The 14,034-nt window shown below is 43.7% G+C and overlaps 1 protein-coding gene across 6 annotated transcripts in view; it reads right to left on the bottom strand.

Annotated features, from left to right (window-relative positions):
* PDE3A (phosphodiesterase 3A) overlaps window positions 1-14,034 on the bottom strand; it is a 254,517-nt gene that overhangs the window by 39,784 nt on the left and 200,699 nt on the right. The window lies entirely within an intron of this gene.

The raw sequence follows: 14,034 nt of genomic DNA, 5'->3' as shown, positions 1-14,034 counted from the left end.
CTATCAGACTTATCAGAAAAGCTAAAAAATTTGATCATATTACTCCTCTCCTCAAGGAGGCCCATTGGCTCCCTGTGGCCCACAGAATAATCTACAAGCTCTGCTTACTTACATTTAAATCCCTTCTATTTAAATCTCCGGCATTCATTTATAAATTACTAATTCCTTATTCTTCTAACAGAACTTTAAGATCAGATAAACAGCGCTTATTAACAATTCCCTCATTAAAAATAATTAATACACGTCGACAATATATCTTTTCAGTTACAGCGCCCCAAACCTGGAATTCTCTCCCCATCCATTTACGTGAAGAATCTAAGTTGGACAAATTCAAAAGTAATCTTAAAACTTTTTTATTTAACGACGCTTTTATTATTTAATTTTATTCGGTTTTTTCTTTTATATCTTTACAAATTTCAGAATCGATTCATTTTATTGCTAGAATAATTTTCAATCTTTTCCCCTCTTATCCCACCCATATGTGTTTTCCCTTATTTGTTTTTTTTTACTCTGCTCAAATATATTGTAATTTCTCCCCCTACTTACCCTAATGTTTCCAATTAGTCCTGCAATTAAATTGTTTTGTTGTGTTTGTTTGTTCTTTGTACGTTTTAAATATTGTAATTTTAAACATGTGTTAATCGCTTTGAAATTGATAAAGCGATCAATCAAATATATATTAAACTTGGTAAACTTGGAAACAATTGAAATGATAAAATTGCAAAACCAACAAAAAATTAAATTGAAGTTATTTATTCAAATTTCTTTGTGTGGTTAATTGCAACAATGATGAAACTAAAGTCAATAGAATAGAATTACTAATCAATGTGATGGGTGTGCTTGTTTTTGAGGGCAAATTAACTCAAAATGTAGCTCAGTAGTTGACAAGCAAACATCATTTAATTTCTGTCAGAGCTGAAAATCCAAGTTCACAAAGATAAGATCAAGTTAGGTTAACGACTACAAAAAAAAACAAACCCTCAACTAAAATTAGTTGCTGTTAGCTTTCAAGGACCATTCATGTCACAGAATGATGCTTGTCTGGGCGGTTGTATCCTTAGCACACAGACGCTTGTAACATTGACACACCTTTGCATACCAGACTTACATGTCATCTATTCTAGTGTATACTTATGAAGGGAATTCTTAAAAATAAAGTAAAATTCTGGAATCTCCTGTGGCACCCCACTGTGCCTGGGCATATGGGTCTAGATTCACTACACCTCCAAACTGTGTGCGATCCGATTCTGTTTGCATGCCGGCCGACCAATTCAGTAAAGGCCTGCATGCAAATGGTGACGATGGTTAACACACCACCCTACCCACGGCCAGAGCGATCCCCACTCATGCGCACACCCTGACAGTAGTGACAGGAGAAGCAGCCTCTTGTCACTGCTGTCAGGGCTCAGCCTGCTCCCGGACTCTCCTGCTCTCTGCCGCCATTCCCTACAGTGCAAGCCCGTGGTTTTAAAGCAGGCCTGCACTGCAGGCGGCAGAGAGCAGGAGAGTCTGGGAGCAGGCAACAGAGATCTGCCCGACACCCCCCAGGCCCCGATCTCTCCTGCCTGCTCTGATCTGTCGCGCCCTCCCACCCACTCCCCGCCTCCGGAGAAAAAAGCAGGAGGGATACCCACTCCCTCCTGCCATCAGCATTATAAAAAATAAAAAAAAAAATATGCTGCATGTGTGCAGCATGGCACTCACCCCCCCCCCCGACCGGCACAGCTCTCCCTCCCCCTCCCCCCCTCCCGCCTGGCATGGCCCACCTGTGGCATCAAAATGTTGGGAGCAGGAGGGGTGCTCAGTCCTTCCTACTCCTAGGCCTCCCACACCTCGGCCCATCCCTGGTCAGCCCAGGCGGTCGGGCCCGGCCCACCCACTACACGCCGCCAAAATCTTCAGGAGCAGGAGGAAAGTCCTCCTGCTCCTACTCTCCGGCTGGCCGCCGCACAATAGTGGCCTTAGGCCCCGCCCTGGTGCATCTTCTGATGCATGGGGAAAGGCCTAAGGCCCTGATTGGCTGATGCGCCTCAGGCTCCTCCCTTTGGAGGGGTCTGGGGCACCTCAGCCAATCAGGGACTTCCTTAAGGAGGAGTCTAGGGAAATCCCTGATTGGCCAAAACAATTCTGCAGTATAATCATGTATACATTGAGAAAATTGTTTTAAATCTACTAATTAATTTCAATCACCCTTTGCTGGACCTTTTCTAGTTCCACCACATCTGATCGATAACACTGCGCAACAAATGATAACTTTTTTTCTGGGGCAAGAAGAAAATTATGTTTACTTTATAGAATTCGACCTCCTGTGTATGAAAATAGCCTCAGTTCTCTCCGATCACGTATAGTTTTTGAGCAAATCGCAAATATTTATAGCATGAGAAGTCATAATTAATACATTGCACCGATTTAAGAGTTCCTATAAATATTATTTTCTAGAATCGTTTTGCTGTTGAAGTGCATTTATAAATGAGATTAGGAGCTTCTTTAATTAATGTCCAACAATAGTCAACCAGCATTGATGAATTCCATCTGCCCCGATATCGTTTCTCCACTGTAGCAATGTCCTGGTGAAACATTTCCCTGTGCTCATCACTAACACTACCAAGATTATCGGAGGAAAAAAATCTAATATGAGGCAAACTGTTTTAATATTTCAGAGATTAACATAAGAACATAAGAATAGCCTTACTGGGCCAGACCAATGGTCCATCAAGCCAGTAGCCTGTTCTCATGGTGGCCAATACAGGTCCCCCCTAGTACCTGGCCAAAACCGAAGGAGTAGCAACATTCCATGCTACTGATCCAGGGCAAGCAGTGGCTTCCTCCATGCCTTTCTCAATAACAGACTATGGACTTTTCCTCCAGGAAATTGTCCAAACCTTTCTTAAAACCAGCTACGCTATCTGCTCTTACCATATCCTCTGGCAACGCGTTGCAGAGCTTAACTATTCACCGAGTGAAAAAACATTTCCTTCTATTTGTTTTAAAAGTATTTCCCTGTAACTTCATCGAGTGTCCCCTAGTCTTTGTAAGTTTTGACGGAGTGAAACATCGATCCATTTGTTCGACCCGCTCTACTCCACTCAGGATTTTGTAGACTTCAATCCTATCTCCCCTCAGCCGTCTCTTTTCCAAGCTGAAGAGCCTTAACCATTTTAGTCTTTCCTCATACGAGGGGAGTTCCATCCCCTTTACCATCTTGGTAGCTCTTCTTTGAACTTTTATGCCAAGCATTAGAAAATATAGCAAAAATGTTAATTTTTGCATTATAATGCTCTTTTGCCAAAAATCAGAGGATTATACTGAAAAATTAAGGTCAGTTGTGAATTCAGCGACCCCAAATCACTAATAGACCACCCACTACAATTCATGTCCCCAAACCTCTGGATCAGCTAGAGAACAACATTGAGCTGAGGGTTCTATTGAAGACCTAAGGATAGCAAGAAATTAATCATTTTCTTGAATTCATTGCGCGATTCTTTCTGCCCATTTTCCTGTTAACACTTTTGTTCGACTGCATTCTTTGTGACAAACTGATACTGCCTCTGCTACTGTCGATTGATCAAATGTGAAATGCTCTTCTGGGGTTAGGCTGTCATGTATAGGTTGTTTTGATGATTTTTTCACTTTACTTTGCCTTTGACGGTCATTTTGGCTGGTTTGTGTATACATAAAGACTTGGCAGGGCAGCTGACAATCTAGAAGAAACAGTGCTTAGATGTCCATTGCCTCAACCAGTTGGAAAATATCTCCTGTCTGACTCATGCTGGACATGTGAGTCTTCAAGAGACTAGAGGATGTGAAGGGAGACTCCTTTGACTCAAACAACTGTCTTTTGCTCTTGGGATCTCCTTAGCCTTTGACCTTTACCATTTGGGTAGAACCTTTAAGCCTAAGCAATATCAGCCAATCACCATGGGGGAAATTCTAAGAAGAAAGGCATCCAGAATCAGACTTAGGTGCCTATTACAGAATTCTGCCTAACTTATTTTTTTTAGTATTTATACTCCTCAAATAATGAGGAATAAATGTATAAAATGCCTGTGATATGTACAATACAACCACTAACCAAATCACAGTTGAAAGACGTGGAAGGGCATAATCGAAAGGGACGTCTAAGTCTGTTTACGTCCATCTCGCAAGTCGTCCAAAGTTAAAAAGAGCCTAAGACACATTTTCGAAAGATACGTCCAACTTTTTTTTACTTTCGAAAATCGTCTAATTATACGTCCTGCCGATCTGATCGTCCAATCCGCTAAATCGTCCATCTTTATACCACATTTCTGTCCAACTTTCTGTCCAAGTCCAATACGTCTAGAACAAGCCTTGTTGGATGTGGGAGGGGTCTGCAAAGTGATGGACTGCATACCCAGACATGCCACCTAAATAGTGGAGTACCTTACAGGGCACTGCTTCTCCTCACTACAGCTCCCTTATAGGTGACGGTGAGCCCCCCAAACCACCTCCAGAATCCCCTAGATCCACTTATCTACAACCCCAATAGCCCATATGGCTGCAGGAGCCACTTATATGCCAGTAAAAAAGGGTTTTTGGGGTGTATAGGGCAGTGATTACAGTATCAATGCAGTTATTACAGGGGCTTATGGGCATGGGTCCTCCTCTCTATGGGTCCCTAACCCACCCCCAAGATGACTTCAGCTGCCTCTGGGCTGGACGACTAGGCTTTCCTATGCCAGGCGGCCAGGTGATGATGGTCTGGAGGCTGAAATTTAAAGTTGTGAATAAAATTTTTATGGGGGTGGGGGGGTTGGTGATCACTGGAGTAGTGTGTGGGGGTCTGTGCTATGTGTTTGCAGTGCTTATCTGGTAAGTTTAGGTGGGTTTTTGTGACTGTTTTACATGGTCTAAGTCACAACATCCAAGTTCCGTCTAGGCTCTGTTGTTAAACTTTGGGTTATACATGCTGTACGACTAAGTCTAAGCCGGCCCAACTCCCACCCTCGACACGCCTCCTGAAACGTCCCGTTTAGCTTTGGACGTTGAGCGGCACTATGAAGGCCTAGGTCGTTTAGAAATTCATCCAAAACCCGGTTTTATTATCGGCGCTTGGACATGTTTGAGAAATGTTCGTCCAAGTGTCAACTTAGGCCGGTTTTTGGACCGGCCTAATCATTTCGATTATGAACCCCCATAGTGCATAGCAGTGCTCATGCATCATTAAATCTTTTGTATATCTTTCAACTGTGACTTGGTTAGTGGCTGTTTAGTATTTACCGTATACATCACTTATGCCTAAGTGGTTTACATTCAGGTACACATGTATTTCTCCTGATCTATCCTGGTGGGGGGTCACAATCTGACTAATGTACCAGGGACAATGGAGTGTTAAGTGACTTGCCCAGGGTCACAAGGAGTGGTGCTGGGTTTGAACCTGTAACCCCAGGGTGCTGAGCCTGTAGCCCCAGCCACTAGGCCACTCCTCCAGTATAGGCCAGGGTTTTAACGGCAGACATTATAAGTACCTACACCCTTTACAGAATCGCATCTAGTAGCACCTAAGTCCTTGTCCATCCCTAAACTTTGGAGTTAGGCACCATGCAGTAGGCATCTATGTTTTGTAGAATCATGCCTAAGAAGATAAAAATATAAGAATAGCCTTACTGGGTCAGACCAATGGTCATCTAGCCCAAAAAAGGTTTGGATCATTTCCTAAAAGAGAAGCCCATAGGCCATTATTGAGATGGCCTGAGGAAATCCTCTGCTTATTCCTAGGATAAGCAACATAGAATCTGTTTTACTACTTGGGATCTAGCTAGGTACTTGGGACCTGGGTTGGCCACTGTTGGAAACAGGATACTGGGCTTGATGGACCTTCAGTCTGTCCCAGTATGGCAATTGTTATGTGAGCCAAGTATAGGACAATGAAGCCATTGTGACATCACTGATGAGGTTGGCTCTTAGGCATTGGTGGAATGAGGCATTATGACATCACAATCTCAGCTCTAGAATATTGCTACTCTTTGGGTTTCTGCCGGGTACTTGGGACCTGGGTTGGCCACTGTTGGAACCAGGATACTGGGCTCGATGGACCTTTGGTGTGTCCCAGTGCAGCAATTCTTAGTTCTTATTTACAATGTCTCTGAGACTATTCACATTCTAACACCAATGCCCGGAAGTGGGCGTGTTTAGGGGCGGCGCCAGACTTTGGCATCACTATGCACTGTTAGCTGTGATTCTGACAGGACCTTAGGTACCGAAAATTTAGGCCTGTTAAACCCTGGCCTTCATTTCTGAGATCTAGAGTCCCTGCTCACTGCCATCCTGGAAGTTGCGCCTGTCCGTGATTGACACACGGCAGGCACCATTTCCAGAATCGGCCACTAACAGAGCTACAACAAATCCATGTTTCTCTCCTAGAGAGTCATAATCCCTGGTTTTATCTGGATTCATTTTAAGCCATTTATCATTAAACCAGAGCTTCTGAAGTCTAAACCCAATCCTTGGGGGCATACCCAGCCAGTCAGGTTTTGAGGACATCTACAAGAAGTATGCATGACATTGCCTCTTTTGTATGCAAATTTATCTCATGCATATTCCTTATGGATATCCTGAAAACCTGATCGGCTGGGTATACCCTGAGGACTGGCTTGAGAACCGCTGCATTAAACCAATCAACAACTCTCCAAAAACACTGTGAGCAGTTTAATTTGCTGATAAGAGACGCTTTTTCTAATGGCATAAAAGTCAAAAGTGAATGTCATCAGTAAAAGTAAATACATCCTTGGAAACCGCTGTTATAGAATTATCTTTGCTCTACCTGCAGAACTAGGATTTTGTCAATGTTTTTCTGCTTCTGTGAATAAACAGATCTTTGTTGGTACCAAGGTGGGACTTTGTTTGTTTTAATTTCATGGACCAGGGTTCCTCAGTAAGAGTGTGATAAACACGTTTTCTATTCAGTAGGTTCAGACTCCAGAAAAGTCCATCCACAGAGGGATTTGGGTCATCCCTGACCAGTGAATGCTTCATTTTGGGAGCTTCATTGCATTATCTGCTTAGCCAAGACTCTGGTAAGAACCAAATAACCAGAGCAGAGATCAGAACTTGATTTTTTCTTGTCCGGAGCATCTGTGTTTAGGCTCTGGATCAGGACAGTAAGAAGCAAGTATGTTTTTTGAAAGGACCAGAAGAAACAATTGATGGTGTTGGTGGTGATGGTGGGAGGGGAGGGAACTCTGCTTTCATTTGCTTAGTATTCACTTCCCTGAGTAACCTCCACCAGCTCACATACAGTAATTCATCACTGTCATAGCAAACCACATCACACTAGACAGAAAAACAAATGCATTCAAAATACACTTAGATCTCCTGTATACATCGAGGAGCACCCTCAATGAAACTACACAGACAGTTGAGCTACTCTTGAAGCCTGGCAGCTCTCCGAGACTGACCCAACATCTCTAGAATGGGATCTGTGATGCAACTGCTTTGAATTATCTCAGGTCCCCATTCTCACTTCCTGTTGTGTCTTCCAGAGAACTCTCTCTCACTCATCACGGTATCCTCTGGGTATACCCAGAGGATACCGTGCAAGAAGATAGAGGGAAAGACTCACCGGATTACAGGCAAGAGAGATCGAAAAGGACACAAGAGGGAAGGAAATGCAAGAAAGGAAAAAGCTGCAAACTCAAGTGTATGTACACAAACGCAAGGAGTCTTACAAATAAGATGGGTGAATTAGAAGCCATAGCACAAAAAGATAACGTTGACATTATAGGCATCACGGAAACATGGTGGACTGAGGAAAACGTCTGGGACACTGTGCTACCGGGATACAAACTATACCGTAGAGACAGAGTGGCTCAAAAAGGTGGGGGCGTTGCCATATACGTCAAAGAGGAAATTGAATCTGCTGGAGAGAACACGCCACAACTGACGGATAAGTTAGAGTCTCTATGGGTCAAAATTCCAGGAACAAATGGCCTGGAAACGAAGATCGGCATCTACTACCGACCCCCAGGGCAGTTCGAAGAAATTGACGGAGAAATGACAGACAAGATTAAACGCAACTGCAAGGGATTCAACACAGTTATCATGGGTGACTTCAACTATTCGGGAATAGACTGGAACCTAGGCATCTCCGGCTGCATTAGAGAGACCAAGTTCTTGGATGCTGTAGGCCAGGGGTGCCCACACTTTTTGGGCTTGCGAGCTACTTTTAAAATGACCAAGTCAAAATGATCTACCAACAATAAAATTAAAAAAAAACACAAAGCACACTGTACGCATAGAAAATGTTAATTATCATTCCTATTCCAGGGTTTTTCAAAGAGGTCAAAGCAGATGACTCTATGCACTATCACCTCAGTACAAAAATAGACAAATATACCCCCTCCTTTTTACTAAACCACAATAGCAGTTTTTACCGCAGGGAGCTGCGCTGAATGCCCAGCGCTGCTATTGACGCTCATAGGCTCCCTGTGCTAAAAACCGCTATTGCGGTTTAGTAAAAGGGGACCACAGTGTAAAATATAGACAGCAGATGAATATGCATGACAGAGATTTGCATATAATGGAGATGCCAGGAATGCAGATCTGCTCCATGCATATTCATTAGGGCTGTCTTGAAAACCCGACTGGCCTGGGGGTCCTTCAGAACAGGTTTGGGAACCACTGGTCTAGACTAATGGAATGTCAGGCTTAATTTAAGAAGAATTTTCAGCTGAGAACTCCAGCTCCCGAGTCTGGCTAAGAATAAGGTATATACCCCCCTTTTACTAAACCGTGAAAGCTGTTATTAGTGCAGGGAGTCACGCTGAATGCTCCGCAGTGCTCCTGATGCGTCGGGAGCAGCGTGGATCTCTGCGCTAATAACTGCTATCACGGTTTAGTAAAAAAAAAAAAAAAAAGGGGGAGGGCGGGAGTTAGGAGCTCAGCTTTTTCGATAACCAGGCCCTGTAATCTTCCCCAAATCCCCACAATTGTCGTAATACTGCCTGCTCTAAACTGTTACAAGTTATCCTAATGTGACACATACTGGTTCCGGTACCAATATACATCTCTTTGTAGTCTATCGGTCAAGGGTAGGGTTTTAGGTGAAGAGGTCTGTTTTTTTATTGCTGTTTTCTTTGTAAGGATTTTACTATCTAAGAAGGACAAACTGACTAGTAGATATCTTTACATATCTTTTTCTGATAGGCCAGACCACGTTACAGGGCTTCAAAGAAGGTTTGGATAGGTTCCTAGAGGATAAGGGGATTGAGGGGTACAGATAGGATTTGAGCTAGGTTATAGGAATAGTCAGGGACCACTGCACAGGTCATAGGCCTGAGGGGCCGCCGCGGGAGCGGACCGCTGGGCGGGATGGACCTCTGGTCTGACCCAGTGGAGGCAAATTCTTATGTTCTTATGTTACAGCTGGATAACAGGTGGATTTCACCACTTCTGGCTGCCGATTCCCCATAAAATAACCTTCAAACTAGCACTTTCAACATTCAAAATCCACCAGTCAAACTACTTACCCCTTAATGCCCGGTCAAGGATGCTAAGATCAACTGATCCCAATCTATTGTCTGTCCCCTTCCTTAAAAGTTATTAATACGGGCCGAGCCGAAATCTTCTTAGTAGCCACACCACAAATATGGAACCACTTCATTAGAGAAGAAACACAATTAGACAGGTTCAAAAGTTCCCTTTATAATGACGCCTTTGAGACATAAATTTATTTAAAAAATTGATATACCGTTTAAAACTAAACGGTTTATAAAATTTGCATACGCAATATTTAAAATGAGCACAGAGATAAACTACAGATCCCTTGGCAACTATTCATCCTTCTCTATTGTTTTTACCCATTTTAAGTTACTTTCCGATCACAATTGTAGTTCTACCCTCCTTCCTTAATTCTCCAGTAGATGATTATTATGCATCAATCTGGTTATTTGGGGTTTTTCGCCCTAACTTTTTAATGTACATGGCTTAGATTTTAAATAAAACTTGGATCTCTCTGGGATACTGGCATTGCGTCAACCCTGCTGGTTCACAGAGAGAGAGAGCAACCAGTACCATAACCTCAAAATGTTTAACCCAATTCTGACTTCTGGATCCTCTGAACCTCTTAAGCCCTTAACAATTTATTCCCTTCCTGTTTACACCTCCCCAATTCAAGCCACATTTTGCTTCAAAATGTCAATGTTGGTTCTTTCAACCAGGGAATGCAATCTGCTTACGTTTACGGAGAGCATGCTCGATTCAGACATTGATGTACTTGATACGCCAGTCGGTTCTGTCCAACACTGCCAATTGCCCCAATATCCCAGCGAGACCTGCAAAGCTGTAATCAGTGATGACTTTTCTCTTCTCTTCCATCTCCAGCACTGGTCTCTCTACCAGACACAGTTGGAACATGCCATGTTGTTCCCTGTGTCACATAGTGGTATTTTGAAATTTTCCAGCAGAAGAGGAACTGGCAGTAGAGAAGACACCCGGGTCTGTTAGACGAAATCCTGATCCACTTCTTGCCAATGTACAAAATGAAGCATTGCATGGAGGGAAAAGGAAGGGTCCAGATGGATCTGCAGAGCCGAATGTCCTTAGCACCTGGCACCTTGTAATGCAGGTTCCGTGAGGCTCTCTTTCTGCCTAACCTTCTACGCCCCAAGGCTACATTCAACCAGTTATGCTGTGAGATAATTAGAAGGTGCAGAGACAGGAAATGGGAAAACAGTGTCAAGACCCACTTCCTGGCTGTCCAGAATTGGAGCTCAGGCATAAAAGTTAATCTCCTACTCTGAAAACTGTCAGCCAGTAAAGCAATAAATGGTAAAAGGAGAAGTCTGGCACCTTATCTGGAGTATTTGCAGGTGCTGATAGGGAAGCGATACGTTTGCCCCATCCATCCCTAGCACAACACTTTTGTACGTGTCCCTTTGCATGCTCCAGCCATCCCTCCACACATAGCTTCATTCTCCATTTCTATCGTATGCCTCCATCCGTCTCTCCATGCCACTTTTTCCCCTCCCTGGTTTCCACCCATTATTTCTTCACTTCCCTTCTCCACACCTCCTTCCAGTTCAGGTGCGCAATCGCTCTTAAATTGCAGTTTCCTCTGTATTAAGCTTTAATCTACTGTAAAGTCACTATATACATCCAGAAAATATAAGAACTTTCCCATGAAGCCCTCCGTCTTCCTGAGAGCCCCAGGCATCTGCTCTGGGACAGCCCCAGCTTCCTGAATTTCTTCCCTTTGAACAGGTGCTTCTAGGTGAGGCTTTCACAACATGCGATGGCTGGCTCAGGGAGGCGATCTTTCCAATTAGGGCCCCGATTCACTTTCTACCTCTGTATATCCTTTTTCCCAACTCTTGCACGTCCCTCCCCCCTTACAGATGTCTGGACAACATGACAATGACACTGCCTTATGGTTTACAAGCCAGCGATTAAGATGGACTACCTTAAGCCCTGCAGCCTCATGAGACTGGTACAGTAAATCCTTTTGCTGTTATTTGACCTCATGAAGCTCGAAGACACTCAGTTACTGGACAGGGAGCTTTAATGAGATCTGTTTCTAGAAACTAAATGCACTTTTGTTTGACTAAGGCCGTGTATCGATACCTGTCTGTACATCACACTCAGCACTTTATGAGCTATAAAACTGCTGGTTTAGCTGAGTTTATTTCTCCTGCTCTGGGTGAACTCGTTTCTGACTTACGACACCCAGGAAGCCTACAGAGGCGTGCATCGTGATTTGATGACACAACAGTCAGGTCTACCACCCCAGGGTCCAGTTGAAAGAATACTCCTTTGGCCTTTGACCTTGTTAGCCACTTCCAGACACCAGGGCTAATCCTTGAACATCTCTGTGCCAGCGACAAAAGGGAGTAACAAGTCGTAAAGTACATGATGATACGTACAAAGTCAACAGTGCTATTTTAAGTTTCTAATTATTTCTACCAATCTTAAAGCACTGATGTCTGGTTTTCTTTCCAAGAAGTAGATGTGGCTGTTGTGAAGCTCAGACATCAACGTTTCTGAACCTGCCGTAGTCTTTATTGATGGAAAAACTTTGCATGTTTCATCATGGCAGATGAGAGGACGCCAGAGGTGTGCGATTGAATTTTGGGTTAAACTTGGACAGAGTGGTAATGAAACTCAAGCATACGGCAACCATTAGCCGCGTTGCAGGGATTTCGGTGGTGGAAGCACTTCAAAGAGGGTAACACGTGAGTGACGGACGAAGCGCGTTCTGCGAGGCCATCCATCGCAAAATAGCGATGTCCCAAAACAATCTCCAAGGACAGGACTTTATTCATTGAAAAACATCCTGGTTGGAGACATTTCTGCCTCACGACCTTTTCTCTTGTATCCCGTTGAGAGGTGTTCATCTGGTTTTATTTCTTGTGTTTTGGGCAAAACAGTCTTCTGCACGTCTTTGAATCATTTTTGAAACACGGCATAGAATGTATTGAATGTGAAAGACGCTAGTTTGAAAAAAAAAAAAAAAAATGTTCAGATCCTGTGGAGTCATCTGTTTCGGACTAAATAAACCAGTCTCGTTACTTTTCAATCAGCCCTCATATATATAGTTGTAGACTTCAATCGTACTGACAGAAAGAGGGAGTCCGTCCTCCCCACCAGCCTTCCCCTTGATTGCTACATTAAAGTCAACTTAGAGGCCGCTAAGTGCTCAAAAACCCACTGATTAACAGAAAATAATTCCCAGCCCATATAAGTGCGGGTTAATTAGTGTCTCATGGAGGTGGGCACTGAAGCAGTACAGGTAGAGTTACGATATGGCTCTAGATAAAGGAAGACATCAGGTTTTGCTTCCATTTCAATGGAAATAAAACCCGGATGTCTCAATCCATCCCAAGAAACCTTCAAGAGCTCCAGCTCCAATTCTAGAACTTCAGCCAACCACACCGCTGCTGCGCCTCCGGTTTCCCCATCTCCCACAGCCCCAAACCTGTTCAGCTCAAGGTACTCACAAAAAGATTCTTATGGCCATGTGGAACTGTCAAAATGAGCTCAGAACCTGACTGTCTCTTTACTACTGTGCTATGTCTCAATTGTAAAGCACTGTGAGGATACACAAGAGGTGCTCCCTCCCTGCACACCGAGAGATAAATGGTTAAAATCGACAGGTCACAAAAAGGAGATGAGACCAGGCTGGTGGACAGTTGCTCTCAAGTAAGGTTCCCATATGGCTCCAGAAAAAGGAGGACGGATTGAGACATCCGGTTTTTACTTCCATTGCTTTCAGTGGAAGCAAAACCCAGATATCTCTTTCTGTCCTACTATTGCTTTTCAGTTGAAGTAAAACCCGGATGTCTCAGTCTGTCCTCCATTTTCTGGTAACCCTTCTCTCAAGGGTACCAATGGCGGGATGATGGTTTTAAGTGCTATTCATAGTGCCTCAGGATGAATCACAAGAGCTGAAACAGAACTATGGAAAACATTGTTTGAAGCTTGCAAAATGGAGCTTTCCATACAGCAAGAAAAGCATTCTGGACTCCCTTCTCTAGAAAGATTCCAATGAAACCTGAATAGGAGTGGTCTATCCTAAAAAAGTAGGCCGAAAGCATTAAAGCTTAAGGTTTTGGAAGAAAATATATAAAACTCTGAGTTCAGGAGGAAGCTTTAGTCAGTGGTTACCCCACTCTGAGACCTGCAGAAGCCTTACTTCCCCTCAAGAGGCTAAGAAGAAGGAGAAACAAGCAAAGGCATTGCCAGTCTGGTCCAAAGCTGACCCCCATGTGCATACTAGAAGGAGAGAGGCCTGTTCCCAAAAGACTGAACTGATCCTCTGAGACACAGAATGCCATAGAATAGATAACCAAGGAGGTCGGAGGGCTGATCCTGATCCTCTGAAGGAGAGAGACAGTCTGTATCAGGGAAAGGACCTGAAAACTGGAAGCTAAACCTGGTCTAATCGACCTGAGCAGTGGGGCGTGAGAGAATCAATACAAGTATGAATGTTTGCCATTGAGAGAGGAGAGAAATACTGGGTTTAATCACTGCTCAAAAGACCACAGTAACTGGGAAAGGGAGGAGGTTACTAACTTCACTGTG

Source organism: Geotrypetes seraphini, chromosome 7, assembly GCF_902459505.1.
Source record: "Geotrypetes seraphini chromosome 7, aGeoSer1.1, whole genome shotgun sequence".
Taxonomy (NCBI): domain Eukaryota; kingdom Metazoa; phylum Chordata; class Amphibia; order Gymnophiona; family Dermophiidae; genus Geotrypetes; species Geotrypetes seraphini.
Note: the sequence above shows the minus strand (reverse complement) of the source record. Positions and strands in the feature narration are given on the sequence as shown.